This window comes from Cetorhinus maximus, chromosome 2 (genome assembly GCF_964194155.1).
Source record: "Cetorhinus maximus chromosome 2, sCetMax3.hap1.1, whole genome shotgun sequence".
NCBI classification, from domain to species: domain Eukaryota; kingdom Metazoa; phylum Chordata; class Chondrichthyes; order Lamniformes; family Cetorhinidae; genus Cetorhinus; species Cetorhinus maximus.
Window position 1 is genome coordinate 151,848,650 of NC_135880.1, and position 12,212 is coordinate 151,860,861.

The following is a 12,212-nucleotide window of genomic DNA, read 5'->3' on the forward strand; positions in this document are numbered from 1 at the left end:
ATGAAATATGAATACAGTGAACTTAAAAGGTTAATTTCTGCAACCATTGTCCAATGCTGAAGCATCATAATTAAAGACTTGCATTAATTGTTCTATCAGATACAAGACATCAAAGTCCTGCTCAATGATTGCTGGAAGGTATTTTGAGTGGGATCAAGCTAGGTTTAGAATATTTCAAAAGAAGATTATCAGCGGCGGGGGTTGGGGGGACAGGTGTCGTTGGTGGGAGTGGTGCATGGCAAAAATCAACCCTGCTCACCATATGCAAAACAAAAGTATCACCATTTAGAATTCATTATTAGCTTTTCACTCACCCACAACTTGAAATCAAGTAAATTAATTCTAAGTGAAAGATAAAAGACACTCTGATTCAGATTAGAGACGGAGCAACACTACAACAGAAATTCAGAAAGCTAACAAAAAAAGGAAGGATTGAAGCTAGAAGGACAAAAACATTGATATTAAAAACAAGCTGATGATTAGTTTCTCTTTCAGCTCCGTAGAGTTTAAAAGTATCTCAACCCCTGGGCTGGAAAGTGAAATTTTCCATTCATCACTTACATCTTCTCCCAAAAATCCAAAAACGTAGAAACAACCATCTCTGCCTCCCAACAGCCTCATACTTAAAATGAACAGGCTCAAGCTGTGAAGAAAATGAAAGCTCCATAGAGACACAGTCCAGTTTTAAATGATATACTGCAGTTCGATTCTAGTCCAGTTCCCTCAGTTTTACAATATTCTTACCCAATAACTATAACTAATTGATAAACTACTCTTCTGAAAACATGTTGCTGGATCATAGTAAGAATCAATGTATTAGGATGAAAAAAAAACATCAAACGTCAAACTCACCCACTGCATCAAATGGGCTCATAAACTGAGGGGGGAGCCGGGGGAATTAAAACAGCATTACAGGTTACTGGCATCTCACACATGCAGCTAAATACAAATATGCCACCACTGTTTCGAGCTAGACTTTGAAAAGTGGTTGGCAATGGTTCAATCAAATTTTAGGCTCGTCTCTAAACTGGATTCTTAGTACTTACTACAAGAATAATACCACAAAAAAACACCAGAATGGCTGCACTATTAATGTTACACAGCTACTATAACAACAGCAAGTGTGATGTAAAACCAGATTGCCCGGGATATTAGAATTTCCTATAAGCATCAAAATGAACATTAAAGAAAGAAACCAGACGAAAGCTACAATCACGTACAGATTTCAGCTTCTATTTTCACGCAGTTTAGTAATCAGCTCATCTCAATTTTAGTGCAATCCTGAAAACATTCCCAAACCGAAGTCAGTAAGGACTCTCTGCAGAACAACAGAACAAGGCCCTACACTTAAACATAGCTTCAATTATTTTTTTTAAACCCCTCGTGTAAAAAAAAACACAACTCTCTGTCCAAACCCCTTTGAATAAATGTCCACTCATGTTCTGAAGAAAAATGATCTCCAACCACATTCAAAAATGTGCTTTTAACAAAACATTGGTTTTGCCAAATAAAAAACACTGTAGGTTTACAGAATGCTAATCATGTTGGCATTATTAGAAGCCCATTAGAAGCGTTCTTAGAATCATAGAAAGGCTGAATGGCCTCCTCTGCAGTAACCAGTCAAGTCCACGCTGGCTCTCTGTAAGAGCAACTCAGCTAGTCCCACTCCTCTGCCCTTTCCCCGTAACTACATTCTTTTTATCTTCAGTAATTGTTTTTTTTCCTATGGGTGTCCAATATAACTGTGTTTAGCTTAAGCATCTTAATGACAGCTTTGTTGTATATTATTTCTAAACAAAATCTCAAATTTGTGCAGGTGCATATCAAAGTTTAGAATTGCTACTGTAATCACACTAGCTGCATGGACTATTCCTCGAATGCAGGACAGTCTCAAGGGGCTAAATGGTCCACTCCTGTTCCTAGGAGGGGAAAAAGGAAAGGCAAAAAATAGGTTTCTAAAAAAGAATGTTCTGGACAGAAGTAGTATTTGCCAATACTAATACTGCACATTTCTGCCACCTGATTGAGCAGACCTCTAAGCAGCACAAGTTGACAAACTCTATCAATTAAAATGGTAGTACATTAAAAAAAATGTTTATTTTTGTGCAATAAGAGTTCCCCAGTACTTAGCCATTGATTTTCAATCGCAATTTGTCAGGCCCACCACGCAACTGCAAGCTAATTTCTAAATTGTACACCAGGTCTTGTTTAAGTTATGTTTGTCCCGAACAGATTTTAAAAACCTCAATGCAGACATTCCACCTTCTCCAAATCAGTACCTCGCCTGAGGGATAAATGGAATTACAGTGCTGTCGTGACCAAATGCATGCAGTTCAGTCCATAAAGGAGAAATTCATTTTCATGCAAGTGCATGTTTTGTCAGAAATAGCACAACACAATGAACCTGATTCCTCACACCCAGTTGATCACCCTATAGAACAAAATAAGCTATCTCTTTACACAGCTCAAGTTAAACGAATGGAATTTGCCCCTGGTTACAATCGATAGAATGACAGTTACTGCTGCAGTAATGGTGGATAGTTTCCTTTACAAAGGGGAACACCTTCTAGCCCCCACTCAAAACATGCTGGCAGTGAGAGCTATTCAGATCGAGTCACCAGGATCCTTTTTTTTCTTCCTTAAGACCCTTGCAATAGCTTTAGAAAACAGGGTGCCATTGAAAAACTGCTAACAGGGTCAGCTGCTGATGGAATGCTTTTTAGTATTCAGGTTACCCAGCCAAGCAGAACATCAAAAAAAACTCTAGTTCTTCGCTATTCTCACAGGCTTAAGTTAATGCAGAGTTACCAAGACAATACTGTTCCCTCGACTGAATAACACATACACTAAAACTGCTGAGCAAGTAAACACCTTACCCAAACCGCCCCCACTATCCTTACTTATTAAAAGAAAAACACATTACACAGTCATGGGCTAACAATGTTGTCAAAGAAGGTAATAAATACAAGTGCCTCAATTTGACTATACAAATCTCCCACACATTTTAACATACATACACGTTTCATGCTTCATTCATGACGAAAAGACCATATATTTAAGTGGCCATATATTTCATTTGATTAATTCGTGTTATGTGCAGCTGATTCAACAGCTGGGAAATCTAGAATGTACACATACTGTACTGGAGTTTAACCCAGTCTCAATCCGAAAGAAAAACATCAATTGAGATTTTTACCAACATGGGTAAATGGTGATCCGGATCACAGTACTGGGGACAGTCCGATGTGGCATTCTTCCACAAGAATCAACTAACACAATCAAGAAAATAAACGTTTACGTGAATAAAATGAGACTCAGATAAACGCACAGGCTTACACGTACTGTGTGGTCGAGTCCAGCAGAAACCATCCCTTTCCCGAGAGTGCCACAATCCAACTGAATAAATTTCCACTATCCCAGGGCTGTGAACTAAACCCTTTATCATTATTAGTGAGCGTCACTCCTTTAATACAAACAGCATTCCGGGACTGGGTGTTTCTGCAGGGGATCACTCATCCAAAAAATATTTAAAATAAAATATACTGTAAATAAGGATAACTACTTTCGCAACCGAACATATGCTTTTGCATTAGTATTCCGAACATCGTGAGAGGACGTGATTTCTGCAGCTTATACATGAAGATCACACGTACACCATCCAGAGCAGAAATCAATCGGAAAAGAAATACGGTCGATTTCTATTGGAAATCGTGTAAATTAGGAAAACAATTTCAACATTCATTTCTCAAAGAATGCACAAAAGCAAAAAGAAGCAACCGACATTACAAAAAACGGTAATCGCGGCATAAAAATCTCAAACCAGCCTTTGCGAAAGGAAACGAATAAGTGAATGTAGGAACCGTATGCGTATAGGAAGCATGGCGATGCTTCGTAACATATAGTGCGTGTGTGTGTGTGCAAAAATCCTAATTTCTTTCTCCTTACCACACAGCCAGACTGAGTCCTCCTTGTAGAAAGTGAGTCCAGCTGGGTAAGGGACCCTGATTCAGAAGCAGTCAAAAGGCGGCAGCAGCGTAGAGACTCCCATCCATTCGCCGAACGGGCAACCTCAAATCAACCCCAAATAACAGATCGGCTTCATTCCTCTCCCGATTTCTCTTTCCCCGGTGAGAAGAATTGTATAAGTTGAGAAAAGGCGGTGGCTTATTGTCTGCAGCAAGTCTCCTTCAGTAGTGGAAGGTGCAGCAGGATGTCCTTAGGAGCTGCCATTGGGATGGATGGAGGCACTGACGGCTCGCTGCTTTACTTCAGTCCTTTCATGTCCTCATTCCCTCACTCCATTACTGGGGTGGGAGGGTGCAGCTCCACCTAGTTTTCCCTCTCAGTCCCGGGCACTTTTCCTTCGGAAGGTTAGACGGATAGAGAAGACTTTGCAGCTGGCAGTACTCTCATTCACTCTCTCTCTCTGTCTGTCTCACACACATTTCACTGAGCAATCCGCGCCGCAGTTCAGTCTCAGCCTCTTTTTCTTTTGTATCCAGTTATTTTCTCCTCTTGTTTTTTTTTTGTGCCTACCCTTATTTATCTTCCTGTTCCAGAAACTCGGGGAGCCTCTCAACACAATTCGACAGTCTCCTCTCTATACAGCTACACAAAAATGAGAGAAAATGTCCTTGTTACACAAAGCTCTCCTAGTTTTTTTTCCTCTCCCTATTATCCTCTCACAAATGCTCTATCCCGCTTTTTTCCCTCTTTCCCCGCCCCACCCCCCCCATATATATTTACAAGCACGCGAAGAGCAAGCAAAATGTTTCCTTATAAACAGAGCTCCGCCAAATGACAAACCAATTTAAACCTTGCTCTGGTGCTGCTTTCAAAAAATGAGGGAGAGAGTACAAATCCTGGCAGTGGATCAGGCGAGCAGGTTGCATTTCGGAATGAATACTGACAATTCAGCATTGTCTATCTATCATTCTGCTAATCTTCCCAGGTAGCCCTTCTGACTCAATGCATCTCTACTTCTTTGCTCTTCCCTTTATAAACACGCAAATGATAAATACATTTTGAGAAACAATATTTTAAACCAAAGCAGACAACTCCATTTTAGTTGCCATGGAGATCATGTCACTTGGGCTAAATATGAACACATTGTTGCCCTTACATTTGTGTACATATGTGTACACAACTACAGTGGCGACTTAGCAATTTTTGTATTAATCACGAAAAGGTTGCAAACATCCATTACAGGTCGACAGTTCAGTCCCTGTTCAGTCCCATGGAAACGCAATCCCTCTACATGACGATCTAATTATGAATTCCACTCATTTCTTTTTGGGCGGGGGGAAGGGGCGATGAAGAAAAGACAATCTGACCAAAGTTCCCACAACTTTATTAGACAATTCAAAACCTCCTCAAAATTGGAAAAAATGCCAGAATTCATATTTTTTTGCAACAAAAGATTATCTCGGCATCCAAAATGCTCGACAGAAAATATTTAAATTGCAAATAGAAAACACACAAATATTATAGCTGCCGGCTCCATTCCAGCGGCCTGCTCTATCCGGTGCCGGGTGGTCGAGTGTCCCCATTCAATGGATAAGTCAGCAAATTCATTTTTATGAAATGCTATCCTGTACTCAGACTCAACGACAAGGAGAAAGAGAAAGTCATATTAAATGAATTGGGAGCTCTGAAACTTTTTTTTTGTCACATTATAAAATGAGAGGGTCATTACGTGTTAGTTTATGTAGCCGAATGAGGAGGGCTGTATCTGGGCCATGTCCCTGTAAGTGGCTCCATGAAGAGGAACATGTAGCAAATCTTCAAACTGTCACCTGTACTTGTCTTTGATATCAATACCACTCGCCTCAGCTCTAGCCTTGGTCTAATTAAACTCTCATCAGATTGTTAAACTAATGATCAATGGGGGATTCCTTGGAGAAGGAGGAGGATTGCATTGTGGTCGTGTCACTAGCTGGCACTGCTGCATTGAAGCCTGCAGGCATTAAGAATAATTTGTAGCATAATTATTTAAAAGTAACAATAAAATAGGTAAAATATACAGCTCATGCCTTTGTCAGTTTCCTGTCTCTTCAGACCGCAGAGTAAAAATATTCCTAAACATTTTTCACCTGTAGGGATTCCTGTCCATCTACGGGGCTCAATGTGCCCTCTGCTGGAAAGCGATCTTCTCCACACCAGAAAGCATGCTACACTTTTAAAGGGACCGTGCACCTCATTGCTTTCACTTTCAACGGATTCCGACGTTAATCTGTTTTGGCGCAATTTGGCGTTTTATGTCTAACTTTCATAACCCATTCAAAAAAATTACCCTCTAGCCTGCATTTACCCTTAAGTTACCCTTAGTTAAATTACCCTTAAGCTGCATTTTTGGATGCAAAATATTGAGATGTGCCAATAAATTTGACCCATTTTCAGGGGACATAAATGTAGCATAAATTAAGCTGTTACAATAAATAAGTTACGGTTGCCATAGATTTTGGAGGATTTTGCATTTGACAGGGAGGAAATAAAATCAAATATGGCCTTTCAAAGTTTGAATGGTGCATTTCCACCTCTTCAACTTACAAATTTAACTTCCACCATTGTAGTATAGGAGTGTTTGGCACAGCAAGGATTAATGTGGGACTGGAGAATGGCATAGTCCACAGGAAGATGTAGAGAGTCACATGGCAGTAGACAGGGGACTAAGTTGTATGGAGACACTCCAATAGGGGTCAGCATGAAGTTAGCTTCTAGTTTGGGTTATACTCTGTACATATATATAGTTATGTCTTACTCAAGTTACTACTGTGTTACTACTGTTAATCCTTACAAGAGTCTGAACCTCTTCATGAGACCTACTGAACAAATCCTTACAACATGATGGCAGCAGATGAACGAACCCAGAAGCTGGTGCAGGACCCAGGATCTGAAAAACTAAAAGAACAGCATCCTATCCTGACCGAAGTGCTCCTGAACTGAAGACACAGCTGGAGACGGCCTAAAAAGAAGCTCCAATGTAGACGTGGAGGCTGAGGGGCAGAACAAAAATCCACTGTGCAGCTAAAGGACTCCACCAGAGAGTGTGGAGGTCCATTGTGAATCCTCATTGATTGCATTGTCAAAGTACCTAGCAAGGGTGAGCAAAAATTCAGTTCTAAGGCTGAATTAGCTTTTAAAAGTCTTCAGGCTATTAATCAGTCAGAGCAGTCTGTTTAGTTAATCACTGCAGCCAGCCAGGGTTCAGGGTCAGCACCACACCACGTGGCGACTGAGCTCCATTCAGAAAAGAAAAAAAACAAAGTTTTTCAAACTCAGCCAAAGCTGGGAATCACCTTGTAATCGCCTTAAACTACTCCGAAAACATTCTAAAGGGCCCAAACCTTTGATTAGAAAATGCGCTGCAACAAATTGATCCCTTTGAGGTCCGATCTGCGATCACTGCAGGAGCCTGCCAAAACCCAACAAGTGTGGGAAAAACAGTTACTGCAGCACCATCTTCTAAAAGTGAAACAGCATCTAAAGATGCACTCCTTTGAGCTGAAAAGCAACCATGGATAATAAATGAATTCTACCAGATCAATCTGGGCTGATACAGAGGCCAGGCTAGTCACAGAATTGGGGGCTTGATGAGAAGATTTTTTAAGAAACATGATAGCTTCAGGATTAGATAAGACAGAGGCTGAACAAGTGAATACACCATTGTATTCAGTAGGTCCAATAGCTGATGACATTGTTGTGAGACAAAGAAGAAATGAATCTTCGATACCTACTTTAATTTATGGAGTAATAACATTTTAGAGAGAGCAAAGTTCAACAAGTGAGTCCAACAGCCTAGAGAACCCATCAACTCTTTCATAAATGAATTATACAGATTGTCTGAAGGCTGTGATTGTGGTGACCTTAACTCATATGAGACAGAATAGTAGTTGGAATGGCCATTGATGCCCTCTTGGACATACTACAGGCAAATTAGGATCTGACTATAGAACAGACAATCCAAATAGGCAGTCTAAAATTTGCCAACAACACTGGTCCATTTTATGTAGCAGGGTTAAGCCATGGTATAAAGTAATCCTAACTGTCCAGCACATAAAGCAACAAAATGGCAGGGAGACGCCAGGCCAAGGAAGACAATATCCAAACAGAACACAAGATTGTTTGGGTTTTGTAAAGCAGCATTGCTACATGTCCTATCTGGCTTGCTGTAGTCATGTGACTTCTGCCATGAGGGAATCTCTCTGCAGGCAGCCATGTTACAATCAGTTCAATAAAGACATTCCTCTAAGAAACTCTGCAGTCTTTGAGCTTAAAGCATGGTGTCAGGGTAGAGAAAAAATAAGGTTTTGAAAACCTGGCAAAGCTGCAGAGAAGCCGCAGCTACTGATCAGGGGTAATCAGCATGGCTTTGTCAGAGGGAGGTCATGCCTAACAAATTTGATTACATTTTTTGAGGAGGTGACCAGGTGTGTAGATGAGGGTCATGTAGTTGATGTAGTTTATATGGATTTCAGCAAAGTTTTTGACAAGGTCCCACACGGAAGACTTATAAAGAAGACAAATGCACATGGGATGCAGGGTAATTTGATAAGGTGGATTCAAAATTGGCTTAGTTGTAGGGGACAGAGGGCGATGACAGAAGGGTGCTTTAGTGACTGGAAGCCAGTGTCCAGTGGCGTACCACAGGGATCTGTGCTGGGTCCCCCATTATTTGTCATTTATATAAACAACATAGATGACTATGTGGGGGGCTAGGATTAGTAAGTTTGCAGATGACACAAAGGTTGGCTGGGTGGTTAACAGTGAGGTTGAGTGTCTTGGGCTACAGGAAGATATAGATAGGATGGTCAAATGGGCAGATAAGTGGCAGATGGAATTTAACCCTGAAAAGTGTGAGGTGATACACTTTGGAAGGAGTAATTTGACAATGAAGTATTCAATGAACGGCATGATGCTAGGAAGTTCTGAGGAACAAAGGGACCTTGGCGTGTGTGTCCATAGATCTCTGAAGGCGGAGGGGCATGTTAGTGGGGTGGTGAAAAAGGCACGTGGGACACTTGCCTTTATCAATCGAGGCATAGATTACAAAAGTAGGGAGGTCATGTTGGAGTTGTATAGAGCCTTGGTGAGGCCACAGCTGGAGTACTGTGTGCAGTTCTGGTCGCCACATTAAGGAAGGATGTGATTGCACTGGAGGGGGTACAGAGGAGATTCACTAGGATGTTGCCTGGGATTAAACATTTAAATTATGAAGGGAAGTTGGATAGACTTGGGTTGTTTTCGTTGGAGCGGAGAAGACTGAGGGGTGACCTGATCACGGTGTACAAGATTATGAGGGCCATGGACAGGGTGGATAGGGAATAGTTGTTCCCCTTGGTTGAAGGGTCAGTCACGAGGGGACATAAGTTCAAGGTGAGGGGCAGGAGGGTTAGGGGGGATGTGAGGAAAAACTTTTTTACCCAGAGGGTGGTGACGGTCTGGAATGCGCTGCCTGGGAGGGTGGGGAGGTGGGGTGCCTCACATCCTTTAATAAGGGCCTGGATGAGCACTTGGCACGTCATAACATTCAAGGCTATGGGCTAAGTGCTGGTAAATGGGATTAGATAGGTAGGTCAGGTGTTTCTCACTTGTCGGTGCAGGCTCGATGGACCGAAAGGCCTCTTCTGCACTGTGTGATTCTGTGATTATGACCTTCACAGACCAGTGCGAAGTGGCTCAATATGATGATCCAAAAATGGAGCCGTCAAAAGTAAGCCTGAGTCTGTATAATGGCATGATAGTCATATTGAGAGCACAAATTAGTCTGAGAGCCCAATGCAATGGCAAGAATGCAGATCTGGAGTTCCAGGTCATAGATGGCATGCAACAGCCACTCATCTTAGCTGCAGCAAATCTAAAGCTTGGATGGTAACCCTAAACACGCCAACAGTGATTTACAACGTGTCGCAGCACACTAAACCATTGACTGCTGAACAGGGCCTGGAGGAGTACAAAAATCTGTTTATTGGGTTGGGATGTCTATCTGGAGAATATCATTTAGAAATAGATGAGAGTGTAAGACCAATTCAGCATCTGCCGAGAAGAGTTCCAGCTGCCCCCATGTCAAGCCTAAACAACAAGATAGAAGAGCTGGAATAGTAGGGACTAATCAAGAAACTGACAACTCTTACAGACTGGATTAGCAGCAAGGTAGCAATGAAACAACTCAGAAAGCTGAAAGCATGCTTAGACCCAATGGATCTAAGTAAAGTGCTGAAAAGAGATCTCACTTCCCTTTGCCAACAATGAATGAATTTTGCCACAACTGGCCAAGGCAAAGACCTTTACTACCGTACGTGGGAAGGATGGTTACTGGCAAGTGAAGCTGGATGAAAGCAGCAGCTTTGTAACGACATTCTGAATGCTGTTCAGGTGATATCGGATGGGATAGTCATAAAGAGAGGGAAAGTACTCGAAGGGTTGAAATCCTTGAAAGCTGATAAGTCACCAGGGCCAGATGGATTGTTTCCGAGGCTGCTGAAGGAAGTCAGGGAGGAGAAAGCAGATGCCCTGAGGGTGATTTTCCAATCTTCACAAGGTACAGGGAGGTACTGGAGGACTGGAGAAATGCAAATGTTGTTCCATTGTTTAAAAAGCGGTCAAAGGAAATGCCAAACAATTAGAGGCCAGTTAGTCTTACATCAGCGGTGAGCAAATTAGTAGAATCAATCCTGAGAGATAGGATTAACTGTCATGTGGAAAGGCATGGACTAGTCAGGGATGGTCAGCATGGATTTGTTAAAGGAAGATCTTGCCTCACAAATTTGATTGAATTCTTTGAGGAAGTGACAAGAAGGGTGGATGAAGGTAGTGCAGTGGATGTTGTATACATGGATTTTAGCAAGGCATTTGGCAAGGTCCCACATGGCAGATTGGTCAGGAAAGTAAAAGCGCATGGGATTCAGGGTAATGTGGCAAACTGGATATAAGGTTGGCTTTGTAACAGGAAACAAAGGTTAATGGTTGATGGATGCCCTTGCGAATGGAAAGTTGTCTCAAGTGGTGTTCCACAGGGCTCGGTGTTGGGAACCTTGCTGTTTGTGTTATATATTAATAGCTTGGATGTTCTATGGTTCTATGGGTACAGATGGTTGTGCATGCCAACTGGCTTTTGCACAGTTCCAGAAGAGTATCAACACAGACAGCATGAGATAGTTAGTGATCTTCCCGGAGTAGAAGCCATAATGGATGATCTACTAGTCTATGGATGTGGAGACATAATGAAGCTATAGCTGACCATGATCAGAATTTAATACAACTGTTAGAGACAGTTTGCCAGATAAACCTAAAGCTGAACAAGAAAAAATTGCAATTGAAGATGCCTGCAGTCAAGTTCATAGGTCATGTACAGCAAAAGGTCTTCGCCCGGATCCTGAAAATGTGAGAGCTGTAGCAGCGATGCAGCAACCAATAGATGTAAAAGTAGTGCAACGATGGATTCATGAGCTATTTAGCAAAATTTTTGCCTAGTCAAAGCGTGAGTCATTATGCAAGCTTACTGCCAAGGATGTGCAGTGACATTGGGGCAGAGAACATGAAGCAGTGTTCACTAAAATCAAACAACTAGCGATGACAACACCAGTGCTGAAGCACTATGACATCAGTGATAAAGTCATTTTGCAGTGTGATGCTGGTGAGACAGGTCTTGGAGCAACCCTAAGATAAAAGCAAAAGACTGTGGATGCTGGAAATCTGAAACAAAAACAGAAAATGCTGGAAAAATTCAGCAGGTCTGACTGCATCTGTGGAGAGAGAAAAACAAAGAAGGGTATGAAGGGTTGGAATGCTCTGAAGAAGGGTCATACGGACTCGAAATGTTAACTTTGTTTTTTTTCTCTCGACAGATGCTGCCAGGCCTGCTGAATTTTTCCAGCTTTTTCTGTTTTTATCTTGGAGCACAACCAGTTGCATTTACATCCAGGGCGTTAACGTAAACTGAACAATGCTACCCTCAGATTGAGAAAGAGTGCCTGACTATTGTTTTTGCTTGTGAGCATTTTCATCAATACCTGCTTGGGAGAGACAAAGTAACAGTGGAGTCTAACCACAAGTCACTTCAAAGCATTTTTCTCAGACTGCTACCATGTGCTCCAAAGTGTCTGCGAAGCATGTTAACTTGCTTGAAGAGGTATTATCTGGGCATGACATATAAGCAAGGAAAACAGATGTACGTAGCTGACATGCTGTCGAGAGCAGCACTCCCCATTTAA

The 12,212-nt window shown here is 41.7% G+C and overlaps 1 protein-coding gene across 4 annotated transcripts in view; it reads right to left on the minus strand.

Moving 5' to 3' along the window:
- The window catches only part of LOC144698702 (adhesion G protein-coupled receptor L3-like), an 891,299-nt gene extending 886,606 nt beyond the window's left edge, over positions 1-4,693 (minus strand). For all 4 annotated transcript variants that reach the window (XM_078570511.1, XM_078570510.1, XM_078570509.1 and 1 more), the window contains exon 1: positions 3,946-4,693. The gene's annotated coding sequence lies outside the window, so the exon portion shown is untranslated. The remainder of the gene's footprint in view (positions 1-3,945) is intronic.
- Between the last annotated feature and the right edge of the window lie 7,519 nt (positions 4,694-12,212).